Source organism: Sinohyriopsis cumingii, chromosome 9 (genome assembly GCF_028554795.1).
Source record: "Sinohyriopsis cumingii isolate HCF-2022 chromosome 9, ASM2855479v2, whole genome shotgun sequence".
Lineage (NCBI taxonomy): Eukaryota > Metazoa > Mollusca > Bivalvia > Unionida > Unionidae > Sinohyriopsis > Sinohyriopsis cumingii.
Window position 1 is genome coordinate 52,743,610 of NC_142969.1, and position 12,206 is coordinate 52,755,815.

Below are 12,206 nucleotides of genomic sequence, written 5' to 3' on the forward strand. Positions count from 1 at the left end.
GATACATTGGACGCGTTTTCCAAAATGGTTTGTTAAAAATAATATGTAAAATAGTTTATTTTAGGTCATCATTATTATTTCTTTGGGTTGTTTGGCATGTGATATGTGTAGTTGTTGTAAGGGGATGTTTTCCTTCACGTCCATGTTTGAGGTATATAAAGTGTATCATTCGTCATTTGTGCCATTCAACATTGAATATTCGATAATGGCAAGTAATCACATTGACAAAATGCAACAATTGCAAGAGACTGTAGAAGAAATGTTAGTAAGGGTGGTGTATGGATGTTATAACCCAAACAAAGTGAAGATGGAGATAAATAATTTGAGGAAAGCAAAAGAAATATTAAGGGAAATGATAAAACAGGAAAAAGAGGACAAGGAAGACACGGAGGAAAAAGAACAGACGAGAGCTTGCAATAAGAAATTAATGAAAGAAGAAAAAAAGAGAGAAAGGAGGAGAATGAAAAGGAGGAGGAGGAGGAGGAGAACAAAGATGAGAAAAAGAGAAAGAAGAAAAATGTGATGCAAACGATTTGGTTGTGGTGTGTACTGTTAGCTTTTAGGTATGATGGTGTTTTCCTTCACGTCCGTGCCTTAGGCAATTAAAGTACAGCGTTCGTCAGTCTTGTTTGACGACTATCAGGTCCGGCGGCACAAGGCTGAAAATAACAAAACCATATAGAGTAATACCCTAAAAATTACATGTATAAGGTAGTCAAAAACCCAATGACTATCAGGTCCAGCAGCATAAGGCTGCAACCAAAAATCAAACCCAGGACAATAGGACCCCAAATAAAACAAATAAGATGGCCAAACACACCACTGCTGTCACCTAGGAACTAGCCTTGACCTCACAACCTCGATAGGCTCTCTCTCTCTCTAAAAACAGCACAGAGTTTATTATTCCAAATTTCACAGACGATCTTTAGAACCAAACTATCCTGGATTGGAAGAGCACTACTGACCTGTGGCACGAAACCACCTCCCGAACCTGACCACGTTCACCCTTTTCCACGGACAGACACCAAACCCCATATGTGCAGTGCACGCATCATAAATTAGCAGAAAAAGCGAAGTGCACGCATCATAAATTAGCAGTAAAAGCGCACTTAGATCGGGTCCAAACCCACTAGTCGCATCAAAAAGCAACTGAAAATTGAGTGTGTGCTGGGTCCAATCCCACTCTCCCTAGGCCTTACAATCAGATCGTTATGTACACAATAGTACCTCAATCTGACGGCCCAATCAAAAAGTGTTCTGTGAACACATTAAAGCCTGGAGGAAGTGGCACCATTCCTTCCTCCAGGAGTAATCAAAAATGTACCTGTGGCACCATAAAATAGTCGTACATGCTCATTGCGAGCGCACACCACTTTAATTCAACTAATCAATTAATCAGTCTTGTTTGTTTATGTATATGTATGTGTATGTCTATGTTATGTTTGCTCCTACCTACAGTAGCGCGTATTCAGGTCAGCCTCTTGCAACACCCACCCATGACAAGGGGCTGGGCCTATATAGCAACAAGTGAAAATTGAACATAGCGACAGGGGATTGGGTCGGGATAACGACAACGGAATATGTGTGAGCACGTATATAGTGTGCTTGTCTCTACCTACTTGTTGCAAGTGGTTGTAACCCCTATCCAATTTCTCTTGTTGCTATACAAGCCCAAACCATTGTCACTATGTTCAATTTTCCCTTGTCGCTAAAGAGACCCACCCTTGTTAATTTCTCCTTGTCGCTATACAATCCCACCCATAGTAAACGTCCCTTGTCACTATACAGTCCCAGACCCTTGTCTTTATGTTCACATTTCCCTTGTCGCTATACAGTCCCAATCCCTAGTCGCTATGTTAAATGTCCCGTGTTCCTAGACAGGCCCAGCCATGACCTTTTTGTCCCTAGACTAACCCATGTTAAATTTTCACAGTACCTAGAGAGTCCCACCCGTGTTAAAATTCCTTTTGTCCCTATAGTTCAAACCCCCTGTTTTAACGTTAAGTCCCCAATTATCCCTACGGTATTACCATTGACTACTCAAATAAATTGTGTTTATCTAGTTGTGACAAATAAATTCTCATTCATATCGTCTTTGAGTGTAGTAAGGAGAATATGATTTCTGTTGGAAACGTATTCAAAATTACATCATAATTCAGTGGTGTGGATACATTTCTGGAACCAATGTAATTCTGATTAGCAGAACTAAATAATAAAATACATTTTGAGGAAATTCAAGATGCGAAAATGTAAGTATATTTATTACCATTGTTATTACCAGCTAAAGACGAAATATGTTAATGCTATGTCACCTGCATGCTCTTTGTTGGATTGAACCCAGCTATTACATGACCCGTATGAATTTTATAACTACTATAGATCAATCATTGTCTCAAAAAAGTAAAATGGCGAATATAGCAAAGCAGCTGCGGTGTGTAAGCCCATTTCGCCAATGGAAAGACGACTTGGACGTGCTGGCTAATTGACTGAGGTTCTTGGTATGCTACTAAAACGCCTTGTTCAGTTGGAGTTTGTTTTCAAATTTAGTGCTTGGACTGGTTTGTAAAATGGGACATGTCCTAAGTAGACGGATCTTAATATGTGTTTTATTCTATGTTTACAGACACTTGAGAGCACGGCTCATAGCATGAACCATTCCATTGTGGAATAGTTATGAATATTTCTCCTAAATGATTGTTTAAATGGTCAGAATTATGTTTTCAATTTTGTGTATCTCACGTTTTTTGTTGTTGTGGACATTAAGGACCTCAGGTTCACTCATTGGCTTTTGTGACTCATTGAACTCCTCCACGTCGTCAGCTTATCATCTCTGCTTTCAAATGGACCAGCCATCTTGTTTGGTTCATCCAGAGACAAATCTAATAAATCGAAAGGTACGGTGTCTGTTACATGAGCGTACCTTGGTTGTTTACAATGAAAAGATGTTCCTGACGACAATATTATTAGATACATGTGTCCTGCAGTATGAAACACCGTGGTATGAACAAATACTGCACGATTCGAACAATATAAAGTTAATGGAGAACACACATGAAATTATAATAATAATAATAACATACTTTAAGAGTTTTGGCTTTTACTACTACTACTACTACTACTACTACTATTACTACTAATGCTACTAGTGTAATAATAGTTGGGATTTTTTTATTTTTGTTGTATATTTCTGCTTGTGTAACAAAAATATTAGTTTCCAATATTTGGTCATGTTTCATAGCAGAAATGGACAATGCAACCCGACGATTGTAGGTTTTATATTAAGTGCTCTTATATTCAGAATTTTCAGATGAGAACAGATGAAATCCGCAGAATACATTGTGACAATCAATTCGTGTTTGAGTGTAATATGAATTCATCGAACTATGAATATATCGCTTCAAAAACCGGCATACTATTTATGTTACAAAATTTCACCACAAACCTAAATTATGTCCACTCCGCTTATCTTGTTGAGTTTTACATTGACAATTATTAAGTGGATTAGTTTACATTCCGAACATATAAAATTGAGTGTCTAGATTATTCTAATTATAAATTATTTATAAATTATATATCTTGTGTGCCCCTAATTCTACTTTAGCGGGGTCACATTTGCTCTCCAGCTGATTTAACGAGCCTTGTCACATGACGTACGAAATGACTAATGGAGGCTGCAATTGTGCTTCTGCAATATATTATTTTTATACACATGCATTAGCTTCTGCAATCAGATCATCTTTTCCCTTGCAGTTTCTAATGCAATCTCTGCTTTTTGGTTTGCATTTTGCAATGAATGCCAGGGGGTCGTACTCACTAATTCCTTACTTAGTTGCTCAGTAATTTGGCATGCCTTACATGAAACTGAAAAGGGTGCATGTTTAAATCCTACCATCGGATCAGCTTGGAAAAGGCACTTTACTCCAATTGCCTCTGCATTAAATAAACTATTCTTGTTGCTGTACCATAAAACGCCAATCCAAACCAAATAATTTTTGCTTTGGAATATTGTCAAGAATATGATCTTAAACTATATAACAAAATAATGCGAAACCAAATTTTTTGTAAAATTAACAATAAACAATTAAGTTAGTGAATATTTGTTGTGAATTGATTACCAAATAACCATCGAATGTTCCAAACGAATTCCAGTTCTCAATGTTCTAACGTCAAAATACTCTTGAATATGCCGATGTACCAATAGTCTGGATGGATCACAGTGGTATAATCCAGAATGTCTTTAAATGAATTCACAATAATTCAATGCTGTTTGTTTATCCAAAATGTCAATGAGCATTTGTTAATTCCAATATATATTTTAAATAGTTTATTCCTCTCAACGTATGTCTGGACTGATCCCGCATACTGAACTTAAATCAGGAATGTAGACTTTGTTTACAAAACCTATATATACTATTTCACATGACCTAAGACACTATGTTTTTTTTCTGGAAGACATACATTTCTGATGGACTTCTCCACCTAATTGTAAACAAGTTCACTTTCAGAACATTCTAAGATAGTAAAAACGGCTAGATTTTGAACTCAAATTTAAGTAAACATCTTTTAAAAATGACAAAAGAAATGCATGCCAAAACTATACCCTCAACCAAAAAGTCAGACACCCTGTATCAATAATAAGAAATAACACCTCCGCTCATAAAGAAAACAAAAGACTTAAAAAAGCAAAGCTTTATTTTGCATAATTATCAAATATGCATATGATTACAGAAAAATTACAAATTACACAGGAAGATTATGAATGACACAATATACACAGAAAGCAATATATTATTTATATACACATGTATGTGCTTCTGCAATCAGACCATCTTTCCCCTTGCAGTTTCTAATGTCAATGCTGTATTCCTGCAACATCAAACTCCATTCAGCAATCTCTGCCTTTTGGTTTGCATTTTGCAATGAATGCAAGGGGGTTGTAATCACTAAATACCATAATTAGAGAAGAAGCTGAACTAATAAATGCTGCAAAGTGAATCAAAGCCAAACATTCCTTCTCTTTTGTGGAAAAATGTCTCTGATGCATGTTTATTTTTCCTTTAGAAAAGCACACCAGATGATCCACATCATTTTTATCTTCTTGAATTATTATTTAATGAACCCATACATCACTTGCATCAATACACATTATAAATAATTGACTGAAATCTCTAGCAGAAAAAAAACTGGTGAAGTTTTAAATATGGTCTTTGATTTGTCAAAAGATTACTAACATTTGTCAGATCAATGTATCTTAGATTTTGTACTCAATAAATTGGACAGAGTTCGGCAATTATGGACAAAAAAATTACAAAATTTCCGATAATATCCAGCCATAACCCTTTAAGTTGCCCTTTATTAACAGGCACTTGGAATTTAGAGATGGCTTGACGTTTACTTCTACAGGATTCTATTGACCTTGTCACAATATATGTCCCAATATGTAACACAAGCACTGCAAATTCACTTGTACCTAAATTAAATTTCATATATGCATCAATGAGTCGATCAAAGAATTTGAATGAGTTCCAAATAACCCACCCAGCTATTTCTGTAGATGATGACATCATAGATGTACGCATCACAATTTTACCCCTATGCAAGATGTTATCATGTTCATTCAATGTGCTAATATTGAAGGAAAATGTTTTATACCAAACGGCATCATTTTATGTTAATAAATCCATCTAGAGTTGTAAATTTCGAAATTTCTTTTCTCTTTCCATGAGTGGAATTTGCCAGAATCCTTCAAAAGGTAAAACTTGATGACACATTTTGAATTTCCTAATCTGGCAATGCAATCATCTATTCCTGGCAATCCATTTTGGTAGCACTATTGACTTTACTACAGCCAGTTCACATGCTGAATATATGGGACAAATATTCCATTTACATTTGCTTAGCTCTTTGACATTCTCTGGCCAATACTGAATTTCTTTTCTCAAACATCCCAGCTTGAGAGGATTATTCCTGTGAGGATGTTATTTCCCTTTTGCAGAATCTGCTCTCACAATGTCATTACCATCTGTATTTGTTAGTGTTGAAAACGAGTGCTCATTTTCACATAACATCTTTTTTACTGCACTCTTTTCCAATGATTGTAGGTGTGACATCTCTGGTCCATATCGCTTGATTTTTCTCAACTGCGAAGATTGACTAAGTCAAAGTCACAACTGTCAGATTGCACTCCATCGTTTACATCTTCACTACGATGGACATGTAAAACTAAATTGAATGAATGACTAACTGGGCTATATGTTGGTCGCTCAAGGAGTTCATCCTGTCTGACAGGTCTTCTAAGGTCAGTCATCTATATACCATAATTAGGGTAGTGGTTCTCTGAGTAGAAACTTCGTTCAAGTGGAAGCATGTTTTGTGCCTAAATGTACTGAACAGACACCTGACGTCATCTTTCTCCATATTCAAGGCCAATGAGTTCATGGTCTTTGGGTCGCTTATAGCTTCTCATGTTCTGGCAGCCAAATGTTTCCCAAACGCTTTGTTTACACTTGTAGCCAATTGTTGTTTATACCAGCAAAGCTAAGTTGGCTATAATAGGCCTTAATGAAAGGAAGTTTATATTCCTCGAATTGCTCTCAAATTGGTAAACGCTTTTGCCTCTGTACAGAGCTTAATGTGGGCTCCAAGCATTGCGTTCGTTGATATACCTTGTTTTTACAGGCTGTTACTCTTAATCCGGAAACTGTCAATAGCCTGTAGCTGCCCTAGTAAAAGAATCGTGCACTTCTCCATCTACCAGGCAAAGTTACATGGAACCTGGATAGTAATATTTTGCTTGTCGCTTTCTTTTGGATAGCAGGTAAGGACCTTTGATTGGCATGTTTAATGCCTCAAAATCTGTGTGAGACACACATCTGGTCAATACATGGTGTTTCTGGCAGGCTAATATGTTTTTACCTTGTCATATTTTGCGGCATTTTGCTTATACCACTTTTAATTTATTATTTCAATCTTTTTTCCTAATAGATCAGCTTAGCTGAAGACGTGGAGGCAAAGCCAAGTCTTCACAATGAAAAGAAAGCAAATGATAGCTCCATCATAAATTGCTAGATTGAAATGGAAAATGCTATAGAAAATTGAATATTAATTATTAAGTCTCTTAATATCACATTTGATATGCTTATTATGTTTACCTTCTTAAGCTTTAATTTCATTAGATATTTTTTACTATAACTTACTGTAAGGAAATTCATGAAGAGTGTCCAGTGTTAGAAGTTTGTTTCTCTTAAGTCAATGCTTGTAACTATCAGGTCTTTAATAAAATAGTGTTGTAGCTATTGTCACTTCATTACAAACATCACCTGTTGTCGGTTTTTTTCTCCAGGGATAGCCATATAAAAGAGAAAAGATTACACCTCCTAACCATGGCAGCAAAAGTTGTCCCCATATCGTTTGACCAGAACTTGGATTCGAGAGACACCAAAGGCACTATGAATACTAAAGAGCAAGATGATGAAGCAGCAGATGGGAACCTAAAACAGGTGAGAAAATGCAGGATAGGTAAAGTACATTCTCATAGCATCATGCTTCTTAGTGGTCTATCATACATTTATTTGAATACCTTTCAGATTTTAATGTAAGCTGGATCAGCTTTGGTTAGTTGCAGACAATTTTCATTTGGCATTTGATTGACTTTTCCTCAACGATGGCTTACTTTTAAGGTAGGAGTATTTCAAATTGAAACTTAAAAGCTGTCCCAAAAGTGTTTTCTCAATATCTAATTTTTTATTATGAATGGCACAATAATGTGAGTGCTAGTTCTTATTTTGTGCTTTTGAAAAGAAAGTCCTTGAAAATGTTAACTCTTCATTAATATATATCTCAACAGTTGCTGACGTTCAAATTAGTTCACGCTTATGAAATAAATTAGTAAGATTGTGTTATTGTACCAATAGTCTTATATGTGCTGATGTACCACACTAATATAATACTAAATATCTTTAAATAGATTCACAAAATCCCAAAATAATATGCTAATCCAGTCAATGAGAACTTTAGTAATTCCAAAGATTGATTTAAATAATTCCATCATAATTATATCTGAACACAACAACACAATGTGTTCATTGATTCCCAAAGGACTGATATGAAAATCTGTTTGCATAACCACCATATATACAAACTGTCAAACTGTCACTTGACTTTTGATGTTCTGTACAAATTCACTATCGCGTAAACAATGTTAGGTTTTGAACTTAGATTTTAGTATACGTCACGAAAAAAGTCAGGAAGGCACAACTCTCAACCATGACAAAAGTCAGATATACTATATCTATTTAATATGCATAAGAATAAACTTTTATTGAAATTAAAAAAGTAACAACACTTTAATCCCCAAACCCAAATTATGCTTGGGTTATATTCAGTTGCATCTTGTTCCGTATGTTGACTTAAGTTTGTGCCAGTTTCCAACTTGAATAACGTAATAATACTGCTTCCATAATAAATACAACAGTCACTTGACAATCCTAAAACAGATAAAACATTCTTTATTTGGGTGACAATTATAAGTATCAGTTCTTATTTAACGTTTAGTATCAGTAATATCCTACAGGTCAGCAAATATTTTTTCGTGTTCTTTGCTATGTATGGAAGGATTCTTACCATTAAATAACAAACTGACTTTGTGATGTCACGAACACTCTAATTACAGACAAAGTGTCTGCGACACAGTCAAGCAGCAGCATTCATAGAAATGACAAACATTGTCTCTTCTGTTGCAAACATACTTTATATAAAAATGAATACATTGGTTATTTTCTAAATAACATGAACTGTGGACTTTCCCTTCGTAATGGACATAGAGAATATATTAATCATAGTTCTTAATTGATCTTAATTGACGAAATGTTTTATACTTAGATGTTTTTATTTAAAACAAGTGTTTTAGAATATAACAGAAAAGAAAATAATCAACTTTTACACAAGCACTCATGCGTTAAGGTTTTTAAGTTGGTATATATTATGTAAATAAGCAATCATTCATGGATGCTGTTACTAATAGTATCAAAAGCATTTAACAATCTGTTCTAAATAACTGCTTACATGGATCTGACAACATCTGACAGAAAATGGCCTACCTTACATGCATTTCAGATTATACACATGATGTCGTCCTGAAATATGGCCTTTAAAACGATTCCACAAATTTCACAAAAAAAACTTGCTGACCAGAATGTGACCAATATTGTTCCAGAGCATCACATAATAAATATCATCATTATGAGACATAATAATTTGAGGCATAGTTAAGTATGGACGAATATAGACATTTTATAATGGAATCTCAACAAAGTGTTAGGTGCCAGTTAGTTACATGTGCCATAACACTACATAAACATAGTAGTTTCCTTGTGTATAAAATTTGCTCAGTTTGTAATGACTGAACTTATGCTTCATGTTATTATGCTGCAGAAAGTTTGTTTTGTCAGATTTGCCACTTCTGAATATCTGCTGAGCTACTCAGCTATGTTCCAAAATTATCCAAAAGAATGCAAACTATTCAGGTAGATAGTGAACTGTGTTTTTTTAAAATAAAATTTGCTCAAATATTTACCAAAATTTCAACAATGAGCTGAAAACTTATCATTTGAAAATTTTGAATATATCATCGTGATAATCATACATAGCAACATCAATATAAATATCAGCGATAGAGCAATTTAATAGTACATCAGGAATTGTCCTGGAATTGTGATTTTCAGATCAAACAGGTTATCTGTATTCAAAAAAGCAGAATTCTTATATTATATAATACGTATGGTTTGGTGAATAGGTTTACTGACAGTTGTTTAAAATGACTTCCGAAATAACAATTAACAAATCCCAAATTACAGATAACTTATTGTCAACTAATAGCATTTTCAGCATAAGCAAAGAAATCCAGACAAATTTGTACCAACTTATCATGGAGTAATATTGTTCCTTGCGAAACCTTTATAAAAATGAGTAAATTTAGAAAAGTTTGAATTCTATATATGTAACATAGTGGATTATACAAAGTACCAAACTCTCACTGAATAAGGCTACAGTATAGTCAAATAAACTTTGATATCTCTAATCCACCCTTATTATACTCATCCTCAAATTATTATGTAATACCAATCATACACACGTGGCTTCAAAGTTCAATAAAAATGTTTAGCTGATAGCTGGGATAAGATCGGTGTAATTTGGTGACTTTTCAATATGCATTTATAGCAAAAAAAGCTTAAGTAAAGTAAACACTATCACAATATTATTACTTTGTTTAATTTGCACTTAATTAGCTTGGAAGATTAACTAGACCAAATATAAGATCGAAGAATTTGTAACCCTCATATGCAGTGGATTTGTTTCAAAAGCAATTTTTCTTAACTTCCATATTAAGTTTATCCCCATTTCATATTTTTCTTAGGATCATGCCCAAACCAAAATTACAAGCTTGCTTTAAAGCTCACAGCAAGTTTGCCACAAGTTAACTTATAAAGCTTGTATTTGGAACATTGCTGCAAGCTTGTGCATGCTTATTTTTACAAGCTTGCACAAGCATCCTTGTTAGCTTATAAACATCAAACTAGCTTATCGTAAGCTTACCACAAGCTTGACACAAGCTTTCAGTAAGGATGCATTTTCGTTTGAGTGGACAGCTTCTTGTTCTTGTAACATAATGCAAGCCCTCCTCATTCATTATTTAAATATATAGTCATATTTGTTGTCATGACAATTTTAGAATCAATGCATTCATTAACCTTTTGCTTCATTTTGCATTTTACTTCACTATTTAATTTACTCATTTAAACTCTTCTTTTCAGAGAGAGGTGGCCGAGTGGATCAAACAGAATATCACAATTAGACGTTCATATAAGCCCGATGTCAATAAAGAGAATTTTGAATAAGATCAGTCAGTTTCTTTGCATCATATTACAACATTTTATTACATTCTCAGTCTTGCATATATTGTTAATCTGCTACTTCTGCAACTCACACGTAGACTTGATCCATTTACTCTAGTAATTCCTTTGATATCTATGGACCCAAATGTCTGCTTCAAATCAAAACTGTATTGACCCCAACTGTTTTCACTTTCATTCACATTATCAGTGGACATAGAATAAATTCAAGGCTGAATTCATGTTTTGTTAGAATTATGAGGAAAGAACTTGTTTGAAAAGAGCATGCAAAAATTGAGTCCTGACGGGCCTTAAATATTCCTGTGCTTTATCGAAATTTTTATTTACGAACAAATCCTGATATGGGTCACATTAAAAGTGAAATCATTTAACGTGAATGCATATTGATTAAATGAAGTGGTCAGTGCAGTATGAAGAAAATAACCTTTATTATAAAGCAGTCCATATGATAACGTAATCTAAATAAGGAATGGAACGAAATGAAGATGCATTTTGCAATTGAATTTAAAGCAATTTTTAAATTGCTGTTAAATTTATAAAAACAAACTTTTGCATGCAAATAGAGTAGCAGATTAATTGAGCATAGAGGCAATTGCTTGGTTCAAAGTTTTCAAGCCATGATTTTGTTTTATTTTTGAGTCAAACAACTCATTTTGATGTGATAATATTATCTTTGTTCGAACTAAATCAGGTAAACATTCTTATGTTTTGATATATAATATGTATTTGCTATTTCGTTACATTAAAATGTTATGAAGACAAGATAAAGTTCTCTCCCTTTCATCACTTATGAAAATTCAAAACAATTCCACTTCTGTTAACTCATTTAAATTTTATTTCCAAATGAGTCGACAACGATGAACAGAAATGTTGAATCACATTGAAAGTCTAAGACAATAAGCAATCATTTTGCACTTACGAGTTGATAAAAGCATGCAATCAGACAATTAAGTGAAAAACAGATGTGGCTGAAGGGAGCCAATTTCAAATAGACCTATATGCATGAATTGTAAATTATATGGAAATGAAATGCATAATTCTTAAAATTAGGCATCCATAGGTCATTTTAACATTGTAATTTAAAATGTCTTTAATTCCCCCAATCCACTAGCTGACAAAGTTTGAGGTGTTGTAGTAATATTAGTCACTCATTGATTCATCTGTTCACATATTGGCATGTGGTTGCTACACTCTTAATATCCTCTGTCCTACTTGACTTACACTCATGAACTTTGTATGTGGACAAATCACATGGAGAATTTCTAACATATTTTACAAATCGGCCATTGTGTTTTA

The 12,206-nt window shown here is 34.1% G+C and overlaps 1 pseudogene; it reads left to right on the forward strand.

Annotated features, from left to right (window-relative positions):
- The first annotated feature begins 7,382 nt into the window (after positions 1–7,382).
- Positions 7,383–12,206, forward strand: part of LOC149791817 (transient receptor potential cation channel subfamily M member-like 2) — an 82,398-nt pseudogene continuing 77,574 nt past the window's right edge.